At 42.9% G+C, this 19,528-nt stretch overlaps 1 protein-coding gene across 4 annotated transcripts in view; it reads right to left on the bottom strand.

Annotated features, from left to right (window-relative positions):
• fam222ba (family with sequence similarity 222 member Ba) overlaps positions 1 to 17,375 on the bottom strand; it is a 29,387-nt gene extending 12,012 nt beyond the window's left edge. The window contains exons 1-2 of one of the 4 annotated variants that reach the window (XM_085420070.1): positions 17,243 to 17,332; positions 15,985 to 16,007 (exon numbers count right to left, since the gene is read on the bottom strand). The gene's annotated coding sequence lies outside the window, so the exon portion shown is untranslated. The other 3 variants (XM_085420069.1, XM_085420067.1, XM_085420068.1) reach the window with 3 other exon arrangements.
• Positions 17,376 to 19,528: the final 2,153 nt, after the last annotated feature.

The raw sequence follows: 19,528 nt of genomic DNA, 5'->3' as shown, positions 1-19,528 counted from the left end.
ACTCAGACTATTTGTATCAGAAGCGGCACGAATACACCTGACAGAGTGTCAGATCCAGACAGGGACCAAGCTCGCGATAGTTGGAGGTGCCTCTCTGCAGGATGTAATTGGACACATGACTCGGTCGCCTGCTGGCTGTCCAAATTGCCCTGTAACTACCAGGGGGTTTAGCCTACTCTAAACAGGGAGCTTGACCCTCAAGCTGCCCATCCATTCAGGTAAATATCTACCCTAATCACCTAATAGTCCTTGTCGTACAGAGACAAGCCCCTCCTGTTATAAGTGGAAACACAGTTGCGTATAAGGAGGCCCAGCCAAGCCAGCTGGGAAGGCCTGTGGAGCAGGGATTGGCTTGGTGGAGTTTAGCCAGGCGTCTCACACTATCAGCCCCGTGCAGACAGACACTACGGGGTTCTCAAAGTATTAGGGGGGGGCGTGACTCGGCAAGTCTCCACCAGCTACTTATAGAACTGTAATAAAGCGTGTGAATAACTGTGCGGCTTTCATTATAGACAAATAAAGGCAAGAAGACAAATCAGGACTTGAGCAAGTGATGCGCATGGCTTGTGTCATGTGTCAAATTGCTCCCATAAAAGCTGACCTATATTTTCTTTTCATTCCTCACTGGGGAAGGAGAAATAGAAAGCCATCTGAAAGTTTGAAAAAAAAAAAGATTACAGAGAAGTGAAGGAGGAAGAGGATAGATGGAAGCCATTTAGGAAATGAGACCAGCTGACTGCATTTATGTGCTGATTGTTTTGATCAATATCCTCTCCATCAACTATAATCTGCATTTGTTAGAAATTTGGAAATAGCATCAGGCTAATTGCATAGCATATTAAAATGGGGGGGGGGGGGGTCACAGAAAATAAGCTAATTAGAAGCAGACATCTACAATATTTGTGCAGAAATACAATGAAGGAGGGGGAAGGTCGGGGAAATAAGGTGAGAAAGCATGTTTGGATGCTGGTATTATATTAGCAGTTTTTCTATACCAATTATGAGCAAAAGCAATTAGGAGAGCCTAGTCACCATGTTGTACATGGCTTGCGCTAACAGCTGAAGAAGAGAGTGGTGGAGAAAGCAGGCTGCTGTTATTTTAATTGCATGTTTACCCCCAGGTTATGGGTCTGAAATAGAGCCAAGAAAAAAAAATGTTGCAGCAGGAATTCAATGCAACTTCACTGTGTTGATTCTCTCAGGGACAGAAAGAGTGAAATTACTTTTCTTTGCAAGCTGAGTCTGAATAGGAGGTAAAGAAAGAAGAAAAAAAGAGAGCAGGAAGATGAGAACAGCTTTTTACCCTTGAATACCAAACCAGAGTATTCTGTCAAAAGAAAGGGGAAAAAGCCTTGGCTCTTGAGCACGGTGGGAAGAAATAACACTTTGGTATGGCCTTCATTAGCCCATCAGGCTGCACAAACAACAGAGGCAGGAAGGATTGCTGTTGCTAGCTGAGGGACACGGGCGTGTTAGGCTATGACAGGCTGGTTTCACAGTTTCACACAATGGATCCTGATGACTCCAGCACATCCCGAGGCGTTCGGGATGGGCCGTTTGCTTTTCAGTTAGCAGAGATCCCCTCATCAACCCCGAGTGTTATCTCGCCAAAAGAGAAAGGGCGAGAGAGTGGGAGATAGCTCTGATCACGAGCAGAGGGTTAAAAAAAAAAAAAAAAGAAAAAAGAAAAGAAAGAAGAAGAAGCAGAAGAGAAGACAGCCAACCCAAACTCAACTTGCACACAAATTGAGAGTCTGTAAAGTAGTGGTTTCCAAGTTGCAAGAGTGTGTCAGGGATAAATCTGTCAAGTAAGGAAACTGCTGCAATACTGTGGGAGAGAGGAAGACAGCTACTTGAAGATGCTCTTCTTTAGAGGGAGGGAGGGAGGGGTTTGTGAAACAACTGGGAGACGGTATGAATGCTCAGTAACTAACTGATGAAAGAGTGACAGTTCCCCGAGGTGAGATGGTGGATGTGGAGCGGAGAGAGGCAGCATGCCCCTAGAATACTGCACAGTCCACAGTTGGATTGGCTAAATCTTTGCATAGGTGTCAGATATGGAGGGTTGGTTTCAGGATGAGAACACAGACTCTTAGAGAAGTTGTGCACCATGAAACTGAGAAAAGGACAGTAACCCTGACAGTAAGAGGCCTCTTCTCTTATCAGGCTGACCCCATTTGTCCTGTTTTGTATTTGCATCAGTAGTTCGTAGCCTCTTGGATGATGACCACGGCTCGTCACAGTGGAGATGATGACAGCGACATGGTAGCGAGATGAGAGAATGAAAACGTATCCGCCTGCAAGTGTCCTGGTCTAGCTAGGATATGTATGCCACAGCTATGTCATGGTCATTACCCATCCACCACATAACTGCTGCAAGGACAGCCAGCCAAAGTCCGTTCTTCAACTTGGGGTCAGTTTCACTAACAGCCACTTAAGCCTGCTTGGCTTCCCCAAGAGCTCTACAAAAGTGGAAGGTAGAGCTAAGTGTGCTCAGCCACGTCAAGGCTGGCCAAGGTCAGACGGGCAGACAGAAAGTGCTGGCAGCGGTGCATGCATGGCGTCATGAATGCCAAAATGCTGGGGCCCCTGACTGCGCCGTTTGACAGACATGTTTACACCTGATAGAAAATGCAGTGTGGATGGCCTGCCAAAACAGAGGGGAACCAAAGTGAGGGGTGCCAGCCTAGTTATTTATTTATCTGCAGCAAATCCATCGAGAGCACAGCCAGAAGCTGGGCATGCCTCAGTGAGGAAAGAGCCAGCCTATTCTCAGACATGACTCTTAAAACACTTGAGGGAGGGGAAAAAAAGACCTGACATACAGTAAAAGAAGAGGAAAGCAAAGATTTCATAAAGCAACACTGGAGATTGGAATTGATTTCCTAACTGTTTTAATTCAGCTCAGAGGAGTTCTGATTGGCACGTATTTAAATTACTGAGAGGCTGTTCAAAAGTCACTCGTGATAAGGTTCAAATACTGGCCACGTCTTTGCTCGGTGCTGCAATTACCATTTGACTTGATCGCTTGGAAGCAAATGTAAAAAGGAAGTACGAGTGCTACCAGAGTGAGGCTGTAGCATCTTGACAATAGTCCTAAATAAAGAAGAAGAAAAGTTTAAGAATCATAGCTGCAAGAACTCCAATGCTAATCCAGCCTTCTGGTAACCATCAGATCACACAACCAGATACAGCGCTCACACAAACACACCATTATCATCGCCGCTCTTTTCATCTCCTCACTGGTGCCACCACATCTGTGTTATCTTCACATATCCTCACATCACACCAGACAACAATGTGCTGAGTCACATGCTGCTGTGTCAGATGTTACACTGTGGGCTTTGGTACCGGACTGGAATATTATGGTTAGACACCAACACTAACTAGAGTAGAATGCAGTATTGTGTATTGTGAGTGTGTGCTTGTTGTGGTATGTGCAGCAAGTGATAGAAATCACCAGACCTGAGGCAGCTGTTTTTTTCAAGCTGCTTGCTTTGTATGTGGCTCTGTAACAAATTGCACAGTTGTCTTAGAAGCAGGATAAAGTAATGCGATATACTGCAATTAGACTCAGTGTACAAAACAATTATATTGATGCACAAAAATAACAAGCCCGACAATGAACTTGTCCCAACACACACAAATGAAAATGCACGGAAATTGGGCCATTTGGCCTCAATACCTACCTCAAAATATCTCAAAGGATTGACTTCCATACTTAGCCTCACAAGTAAAGCTACACGAAGTACTCTGATGGTCAGAAATCTGAGAATGGAACATCTCATCCTTAACTTTTCCCATCTTACAGCTATAAACCAAAAAAAAGGAGGGACCTACTAAACAATATTCAGCCAGCAGGAGGAGGATGGTCAGTGTGGAAGAATTTGACATTAAAGGATCAGGCGATGCTACCTATTTGACTGCAAGTCAGCCAGGCCCTCTAGCTGGTTAGTGGGGGGAAATAACTCCAGTTAGTGGGAAATAACTTAATGTGCCGAGAGCTAAGCAAGGCAGCATTGTTCCAGCTGGTGGAAAAGGGGGGAAATGAAGATGGAGTGGTTTGATTTCATTTGTTAGCAGGTGCATCCATTTTGTGTTCTTCCCCACCTCTCCTCTCTCAGTCAAAGCGCTTATCAGAAATTGGACACCCCAGTGACAAATTGAGCCTGCGATTAAAGGCAGAAAGAGGAAAGCTTTGTTAAGTGCTGCTGATTGGGATCCCAGGCTGCCCTCACACATGTGAGGTGTGTGTGTGTGTGCGTTTGTGCATCCATGTATGCTTGGTACAGAGCCAGGGGCAGAGCTGACACCACCACCACCTCTTCTCCCATTTTCCCCACTCTCCAGGTGTTCCCACGGCTTACATTTCTGCTCTGAGTAGACAGCAAACAAAACCAAATCAATGCAGCTGTTCACCCAGCTCTCACTCTCTCCTGCTCTCTCTCTCTCTCTCACATACACATACACAACATGTAAAGAAAACGACATACACACACGTACATATGCACTAGTGACTTCCCCCTGTAGGAATAATGACCTCCTCTGTATATCCACTGCCTTATTATTGACATGTATGCTGTGTTTAAGAGAGGGAAAAAAAGTTAAGTCTCTGTGTGTTTGTCCCACTCAGACCCATATTATTGACCCAGTATTAACCAGCTCTGGCCTGTTTGCAAGGGCTGAACTGATTTAGTGGGGGTGCAGGGTCAGAGCAGCTCTGCTTAGCAGAACTGTGTAAGCGCTGACTCTCACAAATCAACCTAAAAGGGCTTAACACACAAAAACAGCTTCCAGTGTTACACAGGCCTGCTGTGAGAGATTTAGCCACTGTGCCATTATACTAACTGGCCTCTCTCCCATATGAGCTGTATAGACACCAGTACAAACACATAAAGAAAGAACTTTAATTAGACGTATGCCTGATCCAACTCTGCGGGAAAACTCACGTCAACAATTCTGCTTTAATGCCCTCCATTACAACTGTGTTTACCAGAATTCTTCCTATTTAATGCCGTCGCATTTCTCACATGCTTGGTTTAGATAACTTAAAGTCTTAAGTGTGGCTTGTGAAACACTTGTGAGCACCAAGTGGTGAAAGAATATCAGTAATTTTAAAAATCTAGATGCTTCAATAACTCAGGGCCATGCTGCAATTAATAAACACTGACCTCTAAAAGAATTTTAGTGAACTAGCGCTTCATCTTAAACTCTGGTATGTTGTATGCTGTTTAATTGCTTATTGGTTTATAAAAGGCAATGTGTGGAAAACACTGCAACATGTTTCAGCTTTTAAAGCCAGAAAATGCAGGTTTTTACCGTCCACTTGTTCAGCTGGTAAAAATAGATTAAAGAGTTGCAGGTCTGGTGGCGACGACCAGATCTGTTGTCATACACGTCAAAAACAGATAGCCATTTCCCTGTTATAAACAACATTGTATATGTATTCAGTAAAGGCTAATCTACGTCCCTCCAGTGTCTATTAAAGGTTGGGAAGGTCAGCCGCCTCCATAGCAGCTCTAACATTCAGCCTGGCCTTCCAGCGATGCTGAACCCAGCCCTTCTCGTATCTGGTGGTCATCTGAGAGAGGACAAAAAAAAAGAAGGCAAATGCAGCTCTTTCTCCAGTGGACAGCACTGTATGAGAGGTGCTTCTTTTGCCCCTGGCAACACACAAGACATTTGCAGGTTTCTTTCATCTCCAGAGTTTATGTGCGTGCCTCTCCACCCCAGCTCTTTCCCCAGCACACAACAGCTCGGGGTATCGGGCAGCCAGCCGGTGACTCTGTGGAGAGCCAGGCAAATACAGGCCCAGTATGGCAAACATATCACCTCTGTGTCTGCATGGGAACATCTGGCCCTCCCAGGCTGTGAGGGCCCCTCCGTCTGCCTGTCTGACAGTGAGCCTACACACACTCTGTTGGTGTATACTGGTGTTGTCATGGCTCCACAGTTTTTACTCCTACACAGGTACTGGTTTATTATACAAACAATCAACAATCTCTACAATACCAAAGCAAACAGGCTAAATGTCATAATCAAACACAGGACTATTTTATGAATATTAAATTAAATCACTGAGCAGCTTTAATTCAGAATTTGAACACAGCCAGATACTGAAGTTAATACTGTTTTGCACAGACAAATGTGTTTATTTTGCAAGTGAATTGCAAAATTCAGCTGCAAAAGAAACCGTTAACTGCTACATGCAACCATTAGTTTGCTCTTTTCTGTGATGAAAAGAAGCAGATTTAACTTACCTTCTAACCATTTCAGACAGTTCTGACAGAGATTATAAATAAATAAAAGGCCAATTAATCATGAAAATGGTTGATATTTATCTGTGATTTTAAGCTGGTTAAATGTTCCAAGATTTCGCAATGAAGACAAAAATATTTTAAAGCCATTAAATAATGTTTTACGATGGAGATTTCTTCATTTCCCCTAGCACAGATCAGTAAATCACAACAAAAACATGACAAATAAATTGAAAACTGGTAAACATTGGCATTGGCTTCTGAAGCTTAAAATATTTAAGTATACTCCTGTAGCAGTGACATAGGGTCATGTGAGTAACAGAGTTAACCCAGCTGATTAAAACTCCTTTTCCTGTCCCTAGCTCCCCCTCTCTCCCTGTCTTGCATCATGCCTGCTCATACAGATCTCCTGTGGCCGTGCAATGATTCAAGACTGATGAGGCGTGCTCAAAGGTCTATGCCACTGAACACAGCATTAATGCACCCAGCAGCAAATTTTTTGCCATCGACCCCAGTTCCCTGCAATAAGGACAGAGCCATCAATCAGGCAGAGATAGCAGACACCAGACACGGGCTGATGAAGTAGGGGACTTTGGAGCTAATGACAAATGGATCTCTCAGATATGGTCGCAGTATAGTATGACAATCCACCGAGAACACTTGACCTTTAGCAAAACCCTCAGCCACTTTTTGCTAACATCATGCAAACTGCTAAGAAGGTTAAAAAAGTGTTGTTGTTGTGTGAGAACTCTGGGGTCCAGCTGAGTCTCAGCCCGGTCACTGTCAGAGCTACTTCTCACTGGCCCAGCCCTCCTTTTTTCTCACACCAAAGCTCTGGGAGTGACCTTCAGCAGGCATGCTTGTCCTGCTAATTGGGGTCTCTACAGAGCACAGCAATCCACCCCCCACACTGCACTGGAGGACGAATTGTGGGACAGAGGAAGCAGAGATAGGAAGGCAATGTTTTTGCGGCAGTGGTAAACAGACAAGAAAGTAAGTGTGTGTGTGAATAATATATATATATATATATATATATATATATATATATATATATATATATATATATATTCATGCCTTTTTAATTTGTCATTTATTAAAATTATAAAGCTTTTAAATTTAATGTTGCTGAAACATCAAAATAATAATAATAAAAATAATCTATCTGATCGGGAAATCACTCATCTTTGGAAAAGAGAGTTTGTTACAGAGAAATGGCTCTTTCCAAAATAAAAGCTATACTATACGCTTCTTCTGGGGCATATTCTCAGCAGCATATTACACATATCAGGTTCTGTGAAGTAGCGTAACATAAGCAGCATGGAAAGTGATAGGAAGACAGCATCTGCAGACTGTTCAAGTTTCTTTTAAGTGTTCTTTATTTTCTGGCGTTGCCTTTCAACAATTGTTTCACAAAAACATAAGAACCTGTCAGTCAAAATCTCACCTGCTTTATACAGAATTCCACTCACACCTGGATCTCATTAACCTCTACCATTGGGAAAACAGGGTAGACTAAATAACACAGTCTAGACAAAGAAACAGGAATAAAATAATTTTTCCACTTAACAAACTCATTCACCCAACTAAACAGTTTGAAAAGTCAATCTCTTCACTTCATTAGGTTATTTTAAATGAAATAAACAATTTTACACAAAAGAAACACCCCTTCATTTGGTTACACCCAATTGACATGATCAGTGACATCATATCCTATAAAATCAGGAAGTACTGGGGCGGCCCTTCCGACATACTTGTTTTACACATAGGACCTGCTCAAAGGAACAAACAGTAGTAAGTATAACCAAACTACATAAACAAATGAAAGAATCCAAATCAATTAATGATGAAGTGACATTTAGCTTTAAGTACCTTTGCACAGATGAAATGAATATAACCAATGCTACCACAAACAGACCCGGGATAGTATGTAGAGCCAAGGTTGCATGTGCTGTGTTTACATTAAAGCATTATGATAGACTATAGGATAACGGAACACAAAATAACAATATATGCAAGTGACAAATGGCAAATGAATTCTGTCCTAGCCACTTTGTCACAGGTCCCCATAAGGAGAATCATGTGCTGTCTAAATGACTCGGGTAAAGTTTGTAGCATGCCTGCTTGTTGTTTTTGTCTGGTTCCACTTGACTTTGCACTAGGATGATGTCGGTGTAAATGTGCAGTCATATTCGTTGTGTTCCCGCTAGTGCCGTCAGCGTTAATCTCGTTAAAATGACATAACGCGGCAAATCTCCGTTAACGAGTTAACACGGATTGTCCCGTGCGTGAGGCTGGACGGTGTCAACACGTTAACAAGCTAACTGCGCTAACGCACTAGTTCCCACCAATTGAGCATTGCGTGGCACATCCGACATTGTTTTACTTTTGTCCATGATGCGCTTACCATCAGGGTATATATGTATATGTGTATATATATGAGAGAGACCTATATTTGAGTGAGTAAATCCATTTATCTCATCAATTAAAACTGTGAAATAACATGATATCAGAAAAAATGCAATATGAATGGGCCAACAGGGTCAGTGCTCAGCTCTCAGGAACATGGAAAAGACAGTGACACGGTTAATTTAGAGCAGGCTCAGGCTGGCTGCAGCTGTACACTCTGCGTTTGCCAACACATCATCATATCAGGGCCACTTCCTATCAGTGTGATCAGCACTCAGTTTAAAAGAGGAAAAAAAAAAAGAGGGAAGAAAGCGTACAGGAAGTCATCCTGTAAAAACAAGATACAGAGAGCCCTTTATGGTGGGAAAAAGTCAGTGGACCATTTTCTCACAAAATGTTTAAGTGTAAAAGACATGTTTGTGAAGGAATTAGAAGACATGGAGTGAACCTGGTAACCATTTTAAAGCAGGTTTGTGATAGATCCAGTGAATGAGACTTTAAGCGAGAATAGCCATGAATAGAAAGGTCTGCATTTAATTTGCTAATCCATCATTCCAATTGTAGTCTGTAACAAAGGAAGAGGAGAGTGGTGGGGCATTCAGAGGCAATGGAGCATGCTGAGGGGTGCGTGTGTGGTTCTCCATGGAGCCAGAGAGGCCATGGCCCTTGGCCCTAAAAGCCTAGCCAGCACTGGGAAGAATTGGTTCTGATGAGCTCAACGCAGGCAAGACTAATCCCTTCATGTCCAAAGAATTGTTTAACTATGTTTGACTGATTAACCCAAACCCCTCGTTTCCACTTACAATCTATTTGTTCAATCAAGTCCCCTGCACTCTTCATGCTGCAGTGTGTGGGTGGTGATGGAGAGGGAGCAAAAGAACGAGGGAGAGTAACAAAGGAGGCTGCAAAACAATCCATTTGGAGGAAGCATACAGAAGTCAAAGGACAGGGTTTTTTGTTCTTCTTGCAATTCTGCAAATGCACGAGTTCCTGCAAACCAGCTGTTGCGAACATTCAAAGGTCAGAGAACTCTCGCCTTGAGAGATGTCAACTAGAAGGCCAGGAGAAGTGGTGCTAGCATACCACACTGGGATGCTGGTCTTTAGTAGCTTCCTAGGAAAAGGAAATTTAAAGGCACTCTCCCCTGCGTGGAAAAGAGGTTGCCAGGAAGATTAACCCAGCTTCCTTTTATAGCCCCTGACAAGAGGTTAAATCACACATTACACTGCCTGAAATGTCTCTTAGTAATTAGATCAAGAATATTACTCTCTCTTCTTCCCCTTGCAGAATGCAGCTGATCAAAGTCTAATGATGGTGTCAGTGCCATTGGCAGTGCTGGCTGGGTAAATCTCCCCATCGGGATGGCAATCTGTCAGGGCCGCAAGTCCTGCTAAACAGCACAGGACATGAGCACAATGGTGCTTGACACAAAATAGACTAAATGAACCGCATCCTTTACCAACAAGCCGTCCATCAGCGGTGAACCACTAAAATTCATCCCTTTGTTTGAGGTCTACAACTGTGTTTATATGTACACAATCAACTGAGTTATATAGAGAGGCTGGTGACATCTGTGGGTTTTATCCTGATAACTGTAAAACCCACGACCAGCTTATCTGCCGTCTTTCCATGCCAGAGCAGATCTAAGCAGCACCTGGTCCCTTGATGGGGTAAGCGGGCTACTGGCTATTAATTACAGAAAGCTGACACGCAGAGAAGGCAAGCCCTCGCAATGAGACCCTGGGACGTCAGATACACAGCAAGACGAATGCTTTTCTGTCACACAGCAACATGACCTGCCTCAGGACTCTTTACTGCAAGTACTTTCAAGTATGCCTTTCAAATTGTGGCCCACCCTTCTTCCTTTGCTCCCACCCTGTCTCCCCCCTCTATCTCAATCACATTCTGCGGATGTTACACTACTTCAGGGGATATTTTCTGACTAATGCAAAATGCTTGTGCAGTGGCATGATAAAAGTTGGCATTTTCCTTTTCTAATCCAATGCTTCCTTTGTAAACAACCTCGCTTTTTTTATGTGTGCGCATGTGCTCAGGGACGCGGGCAGGGGATGCAAACAAATCGCACGTAATGGTCAATTTCATTATTTGCTCTCAAACTCAATGGCCGCAAACAAAAGGGGGAAATGGCAGGAGATATGCCAATCATTTATTGTTGAAAGATGCCTGACGAAAGAGGCCCTATAAACCTGACAGCTTTTTCCTTTTGTCAGTCCTTAGCACAATCCAGCTTAAAACGGGAACCCAGACAATGGACTTCTGCAAGAGGTCTGACCCTAGTCTTAACCCCATACAGGTGGTACACATGAAGCACAGACGAAACATTGCAATGGGAGGCCTGCTCTCAGAGATCTTTTAGACAAGCACAAAGACAGCTCAATGCCACTAAAGTGAATTTGCTGAAAAGCAAATCCCCTTGAATAGATGAATGGTAAAGTCTCATTAGGTGTGGACTAAAAGCATCTGTTAAAGAGCGAGTCATGAAAAGTAAAACTTTACAACTAAATAGCAGTACCGTATTATGCTGTGAAGGCTGCTCCCTTTCAAGTGTTGTCAGAAATGCAATAGTTGTGGTTCAAAGTTTAAATAGCTCATTTTTCAAACTCTTCATATACAAGAGGGGAAAAATGATCTGAATCTGTTGAGCAAAGAGCAAACTTCATAATAAAACAGCTACATCAAGTGTGGTCTTCCAGTTCAGAAGAATAATGTGACTCTTGTCTGATTGCTGCTCAGTTGAGTCCAACTACAGAGTTGAACTATGAACTGTGATTAAAGCCAACATCCCCCTACAGAGCGACAACCGCATCTCTTCACATTCCAGGAAACTCAGCCAGCTGAACACAGCAAATACACCGGAGAGGAGACATAAACAACGTAAGATAGTTTGAGAGCTCACCGATGTTTACTGTCTCACTAAGTGCATTTCATCCCCATTGCTTTCACAGCAGCAGCGGTATTTCAGCATTCAGTACAGAGGGGCTGCTGATGCCACAGGTCTGTGTACAGAGGGCTCAGTCACAGGCTGAAGAGACTGTTTGGACAATGTAGGTGTCAGACACACTGCCTGTCTGGAATAACGATTCACTTCAGCTGCTACAAAACATCCTCTGGTTCCTTTATGGAGAAGGAAAAAAAAAAACCAAAACTATCTTGACTGTTTTTAAAAGTCTAAGTGTTGAAAACTGATAAGGAATTTCTTTGTTTGAACTGGTGCGTTGCTACCAGGGAGAAAGGTCTGCATTTGCTTCAAATAGGCACTGAATGACATGCCAGAGATTAGCCTCTGAAGGTCACAGTCTTAGCCTATCCTTTCAGATGCTTTTTACAACGGAACCCCAGGCCCTTTTGAACAACAGGAAGAATGTCATCTGGTTACTTTTCAAGGCACGGAGATACCATTCACTGTGGCCAACAATGGAAGCAAACAGGACCAGAGGGTTAGGAGGTTATAAAGGACCCCATTCTAAGCACCACTCTGTCTCCAGCACGCTGCACGGACACAGAAAAAACACACCCACACACTGAGGCCCGGAGAAGTGGTGTAACTGATGATAAGCTGTGGAGGGTCATGGCAAAGCGCTGTGCACTGACCGCTCTCCTCGACAGCTCTCTCAGCACAGCCTACGTCCCTTTCGAGCACAGAGCTTAACACCCAGACCAAGCCTCTGAGCCCCATAGCCACTGTCAAAGTCATTCACTGCTTTGTCAGTTTGAAAGACAACTGTATGATACCCTAAAGTATATCCTTCAGGCAACTGTGACCTGCTCAAGATTACATAGAGGAAAAAACAAAAAAAGTCAAGCAGATGAAGTCAGAATGCACTGACCCAGATGTAGGCCTGGAACTAAGCTTGTATTTGGGCAAAAAAAGATGAAATCTAACCTTGTAACAGGAGGGGGAAAAGGGAGAATTTTAATATACCAGTGTGCTATTTTCAATGACCAGGCCTTAACAAAAATTATGCCATTATTCAGGTTGTAAAGCTTGTCCCGAAAAAGGCTCTCAGGCAACAGACAGAGCTGAAATACTTCACCAATTTAGTGTCTAATGAACCCTCTGAAATATTAAAAATAAAGCCCAATTAGCCGAGAGCATTTTACATCTCCTCCCTCTCTAATCCTCTTGTAGCTAAGCTTTATCTAATGTCTGTGCCAACTATGACACTTTGAGCTCACTCTCCCCTATATCCCCACCACTTGATATCCTCTACAGCTTCACTGCTGCTTTGTTGTGGCATTCTTTCTGACCCCACAGACTTGGGTCAGACTCTGAGCCTCCCTGTCGGTGGATAATGATGCCCTGACATGTACAGTTGGCATGGTCAGTGGAAAACTGCAGCAATAACCGTGGACATGCTAATGGCATCTATTAGGATCACTTAAGAGTGATATGGGACTCGTCTGGCGACCTCTTATTAGACAGCGCTTGGTACTAGGAGGCGGAGAGTGCCCGTGGAGGGTCAGTGATCCAACTGAGATGCCCTTCTCTTGTGCCATAAACAGATAACAGTATCTGCCCTGCTCTTCTGCTGTTCCTGTGAAGATGGAGGTGGATAAACAACCCCGTCATCTGCAATGCCTCTGACAAGCCTGATCACACAGATGCTCTCCTAGACCTAGCCCTGTTCGTCCTACTGCACTAACTGTTGTTATTGCTGTGAATGGCACTGTGAGGCTTAGAGATTTGTCCATGATTACCCTCAAGCTGAAGACATAACAGTTTCAGAAAGCCCTTTGCTCCTTGTGTTTGTAACATCACTCCCTGGCTTAAGGGCTCGGCTTTGCTGATTATGCAAACTACCAAGCAAGAGTGGGGCTTTATTTTTCTTTTCTTTTTTACCCTAATTGGACCTGCCAGCTAGCATGCAAATCTATGCACAAAAATGCAGCAAACAAAGAAACAAACTGTATCTTCATATGAAGGCTACTGCCTGCGGTCACTGCACAAAATAAAAGCACCCACATGAACCAAACTGAATACCATGCAAACAGCTGACCCACAGCCTCAGTCCTGCAGTTGAGTCTCTTTTCTCAGAGATATCCAGAAGTTGCCCATCATGTTGTAAACACTTGATCTGGATGTATCATGTGGCTGCAGTTCTCTATGCTGAGTCTGACCTGCGTTTCACCCACATACTGAGTCTCCTGACTTTCTCACAGAGGCTACCAAACATCTGTTCACTGTCTGAAACCAGACTCATTCAGCTGAGAAGACATTGGGTGGCCTCAGAGAGAGTTTCTCCAAGTGGTGGGTGGCTGAGTGGGTGAGTGTGGGCTGACAGCTGCCCTGGTGATGGGAGGACTGAAAGGTGGAGCTGGCGGAAAGATCAATGGTACCTAGGAAATCTCAGTCCTTCTGCCTGGCACCTGGGTAGAGGGGCAGCCTTATTTAGCAAATGGAACTAGTCAACAAATCATTCTCATCTAAAATGATCAGGTGTGGAAAATAGAAAATATGCTGGGCATAAAATTCACTGACAACACCTGTGAGCGATTAAACATACACAGGACCCTGCAGGAAAAGAAAAAAAAGAAAGGTACACATGTATTGCACTGGGGGAAGAGCACACTGTTACACATTTCCATTTCAAGTACAGTCTCTAAAATGCTACATCAAATCACTGGCTTTGAATGAGCATCAGCCAAGAGGCTCATTCCGGCACAGAAAAATCATTGCATCAAAAATATGTTGGTTAGCTGAGCAATTTCACAGTCAACAATCAGAGGATCGGGACTCTTCCTCATCAATGTGTTTTAATGAGCTCCCCGTGAATCCCAACAACAGCTGAAACATAAAAGCTGCCTAAGTTCTCTGGTTCACTCTTTGTACCTTGTGATCTGTTATTCATAGTCTTGCTCTGAAGTCTCTCAGAAATAAAGCAGAGCTTTGATGTTATCCTCTTATTACTGCTGTCTGAAACAAGCCTAATGTTGGGAATCAGACAGTTTGGCTGTCGAATGGAGAACCTTCTGCAACACAAAACCATCTGGGCTTCAGTGTAAGGTGCTCACAATGATTGGTTTGAACCTTGTGAAGCTAGTCATCACTCACTAATATCTGCTTTGCCATGTGTTTGCAAGAACAACGTGTAAGAATAGCGTCTGGAAAACTGCGTAGGCGTGCATTACAATCACACTCGACTTATTCTAAACCCTCTAATCATGTGTGTTCTCTACAATATGTAGCTTTTTTCCCCCCCATGCCATAGTTTTACGTCACCTGCGGGCCACAACAAACAGAGGCAATAGCAGCCAAGATGCTGCACAAGTACTTTAGAGGAAATTGCCCTCCTCTGCCCTTAGTGTAGATCAATATGTTCAAATTTGTCAGTGGCTGGCTGGGAAGGTGAAAAAAAAAAAAGGGGGGAAAAAAACTTTGCTTTTCTTTCAGTTTGCCCTCAGCAAAGACTCAGGATTTGTGGTGACAGGTCAAAGAGTCAGCACATGACTCATGGGCAGAGGAGGAGAGACACTTTTGAAAAGGCATGCAGAGATCTAATTAACACATACATTCAAGTGGTATTTCAATTTGCTGGAACGCTGTAATTTTCTACAGAGCTGACCAGCGTGACATGAACGAATGAACCATGCGCTCATGACATCCAGACTTATCTGCAGCCTCTATAACTAAGAGCAAACACGTCATTTTGAGACCTAAATAGAAGCAACCACATACCCAGTGGCACACACACAGAGATATATTCACTGACATAACTGCTGTCATTAGAGGTGAACTGCATTTTACAGATGGGCAGAGGCCTTATATTAATTTGCTGTTGAGCCCCAATTAAGCTTCATTGTGCTGGGAAACATAGCATCCCAATGCAAAGAGGGTTCCTGCTACACGATAATTGCCAAAAAAAATAAAAATAAAATAAAAAATACAGTTCTAGGGACACCCCCCGCGCCCCCCGAGTTTCCCCGACAACAAGGTCTGAAATTTAATTATCCGCTCTTTGGAAAATATAGAGGAAGAAAGCTACATTGCAAAACTGCACTTCTGGGCAAGTAATGTGAGGCTCTTGTTTGAGTAAGTGCTGGATATCACAGAGCACATCCTTCCCTCATTGCTATAGACTAGACAGTCCCACCTTTGTCGTGGTAAAGAAGAGATAAAAGGCTTTTTTACATAACGACAGATTATTATTTTTTTTTATATATATATATATATATATATATATATATATATATATATATATATACACATTTTTATTTCAAAGGGGCATGCAAATGTAGACAAAACACTTTTATTAGTTTATTTTTTTAAATCGCTGGATATTTCACAGTTTTATCATCTTACCATGTGAAGCACAAAGCAGATAACTTCCATAGTCCGGTCAGTCATAGAACAGAAGAGTTGCCTTTTAATCAAATCCGTCACAAGCTCCATGACATTACAGACCGATTACAGCAATAAAAGCAGAGCAGCCAAAGACAACACGGACAGGCTGTGACAACATTAACATTCCGCCGTGTAAAGACTGGGCTCGGAGGGGGAGAAACGTCGATATGATCCCATTAGTTAAGTGCGCCCTTAGGATACCCGAAATTTGATCAGAGATAGACCTTTTCCTTCCAGACACGAACCATTAGACGTCCTAGCATTAAAAACAGAAGCTGTTCTCGTCCTCTGAAACTACTCCTGCACTCCTCCTCCTCCTTCTCCACCTCCTCAGCGGTCGAGGTTGTGCGGCAGGATCAGGATGAGCTCGGTGACGTCAACCTTTTGTTATCACCTTTAACACTTGCTTTTGCAGGTGGAAACACTTCCCCGTGGCGTTATGTTTAAGAGGTGCCATTTGCAGACGCGCCTGGAGAGCAAGGAGGGCGCACAGCATCTGTACAGTCGAGTGGAGACGGCCGAGACTCTAAATCTTGGCAAATGGTTGCACGCTTTCATGATTATATCGGACACTAGCCAGGGGTAGACAACTTTGAAGGTAGCAAGCAGTATAAAATAACCTAACTTGTAACTTTCATCCGCAACTGGCTTCTTATTGGAGAACCACTTACGATTTAGCTTGAGATGAGGCGCAAAACTACCTGCATCATTGTTGATGACATTTTTAATCTGTGAACATACGAGTGTGATGATGATGACGATGATACTTTAGCAGGCAAATACAGCTCAGCTTAATCCGCACTGGTGGCTGTCACATTGCACAATATAAACTAGCTAACCAGCTGAACACAACACAACATAAGCCCAGTTTGTACAGTTATCATCAGCTCTAACCGAGAATTTATGGCTTTTCCCTCTAACTAAAACATAGTTGAGTATCAGAGAGATTTAAGCCTTTGATGGGAGCTTTACAGTAGATACAGGGCCAATGCAGGAGAGCAGTACAGTTGCTATAAACCTGTATGTTACCAGTCAGCGTGCCAGCTGACTGCCCAGGCTCCTGGCTAGCTAACCTAGCCAGCCAGTCTGAAACATACACAGTCCCATTGTTGCCTTCTCAACCTTTCCTAATATTTACGCCACACTCTCAGAGGATGTCACACGGTGTCGGACAGCAGGCGTGTTATAAAGATACAACTACTTACTCTCCGTTTACCTCTGCGAAAGGCATCGTTTAGTACGTCGCCATGGTTTAAAACGGACAGATTTTCTCCCGTTGCCCTGTGCTGCCGAATCACTGCTGTTGCTGCTGTCTGCGGCAGCAACTTCTGGCGCATGCGCTGTAGCTGGGACCGTTCCAGACTGCGCCGTGCGCTGCGCAGGACGCCCGAGTGGTTTAAAGGGACAGTGAACTTGAAGCGCGATTGGACGGCTGAATATTTAGACGTGAAATTAGTGAAATACATTAAAATAGTTCCTACATAGGCCAGTAAATAAATATTAGCCTTTAGCTGTCTATTTTTCTTCAGTCTAATTAGATTTGGTTAACGAGCTTTGTAGACAAAATAGCAGCTTCATCAGCTGTGGTAAAGTATGAAACATATTATGGACTTACATATATGACAGTGCTCCTATCTAAAGGGTACACGCGTTTACTGAATGGTTTCAGGAGTGTGAAAATGGTGTAAATCATGTGCTATGGCATTCAAGTCAAGTCAAGTCAAGTGGCTTTTATTATCATTTCAACCATGTACAGTGGTACAGTACAGAGTGAAATGAGACAGCATTCATCGGAGTTGGATTTATAATTTATTCATCACAGAAAATTGGAAATTCTTTTGTTACAGCAGTTGGAAAACTTAAACACAACCTATGTCAAAATAGCTTAAATAATCAGAATAGTGTATGGCAAAATAAAATACGACATAAACAAAAACAAACAAAATTCCCTGTAAAGTCCAAACTAATCTAAAAGCAAAGTAAATACAATAAAGTATAATGGGTACAAATCAAAATTTAAAAAACAAGTAATAATTCAATTCAATAATTAAGCAAATGATCTAAAATTCACTAAAGCAAAATCAAACAGAATTAAACACATACCTGTTAACATTAACGCAACTCAGTATATGAAAGAGGTGTCAGAGTGGAATAAAATGTAAGCTTGAGAGAGTGCAGAAACTCGGTGAAACAATGCATCAGTCCACTGAAATTGTATTGAAGGTATTTTTTCCCTTTAATCTGATACAGGTCTCTAGTTTGCAATGCTGTAAGCATCTGAACATGACGGAGACTAAAAGCTGAATCAAATGTTTTTAAGGCAGCACAAATGTTTTCAGGGATTGCTGTGAAGAGCAGCTGTCAGTCAGGGTTGAGACCCAGTGACATTAAGTACTGTGGCATGATTTCATACTCATCAATGTATATATTTTCACGTCAGTACATGTATAGGTATATACAAGGTGTATAGGTGTTATGCTTCATATTTTTGGACATGTAGCTCAAGTAAAGTTCAGTCACCCATTTGTATATTCCCTCCTAGATGTCTTGAAATTCATTTATGAATTTAAAGCATAATCCGGAAAACTTCATGAAAAGAAAACGAGTGAGCAGCCTTGAGGTGAGGATGTTTTGACCTGCCATTTAACTTCAATAATCAGTATTCTAACCTTGAATATTGAATATTGCTCATTTACCTCTAAGCTTGTTTGTGCGCATCTCTGACCAAAATTTCCTACTCATCTGGAAGAATGGCACATGACTTGCCTTGAGCATGAGCTATATTATGCTATATTCTGCTTGCATTTTGCCTCATTGTGCTGCTCACATATTGTATTATGAATCTTGTTGGGGAAGATAAAAACCCAGATAGAGGACTCCTGGTCAATAGTGTCACATGCTTTGTGATTTGATGAAAGGTTCTATTTGTGCAGCCTGATGTGTATAGCTCCCTAATCAAAGACTTATTTTTCTGTGACAACTAAAATAAATTACTCCATTACAATCGCCCACCTGCCCTCTCTGCAGTATTGATACCATTTTTATTACAAGAGAGAGACAGACCGACAACACTGAAGACCGTGGCCAGTTGTGGAAGCTTAAGAATGTGTGCTCACGGCTATGTAATGTCTTGTCACGTTGGAGCCTCCGCAAAAGTAATCAGATAAGATTATTACAGAGAAAATTACACGTGCTCAGTCCCGTAAACATTTCTGATACAAAGCTTTGTGAAGCCGCGGCCTGAGCTCCAGTATGGACCGGGCTTATTACAATACTTCAGCCAATTTAGGCCTGCAAGCTTCACTTCCCCCCATCAGCAAGTGAAAGAAGGGAGAATTTGGTCTGAAAGCCCAATCACACAGAGCGCTCCGAGTTCAGCAGGTGGGGAAGTAGCAGCAGCAGGCTCCATCAGGCAATAATACAAAGTTAATGATGCAGAATGGTGTCTTTCTCCATACCAAAGAAGACGTCAATACAGGATGTTTAAGAACGCTGTTCCTAA

The sequence above is a fragment of the Rhamphochromis longiceps genome, linkage group LG10 (genome assembly GCF_057381845.1).
Source record: "Rhamphochromis longiceps isolate RC_006_pf linkage group LG10, R_longiceps_female_GT1.1, whole genome shotgun sequence".
NCBI lineage: Eukaryota > Metazoa > Chordata > Actinopteri > Cichliformes > Cichlidae > Rhamphochromis > Rhamphochromis longiceps.
The sequence above is the reverse complement of the archived record's forward strand: the minus strand, read 5'-3'. Positions and strand labels throughout refer to the sequence as shown.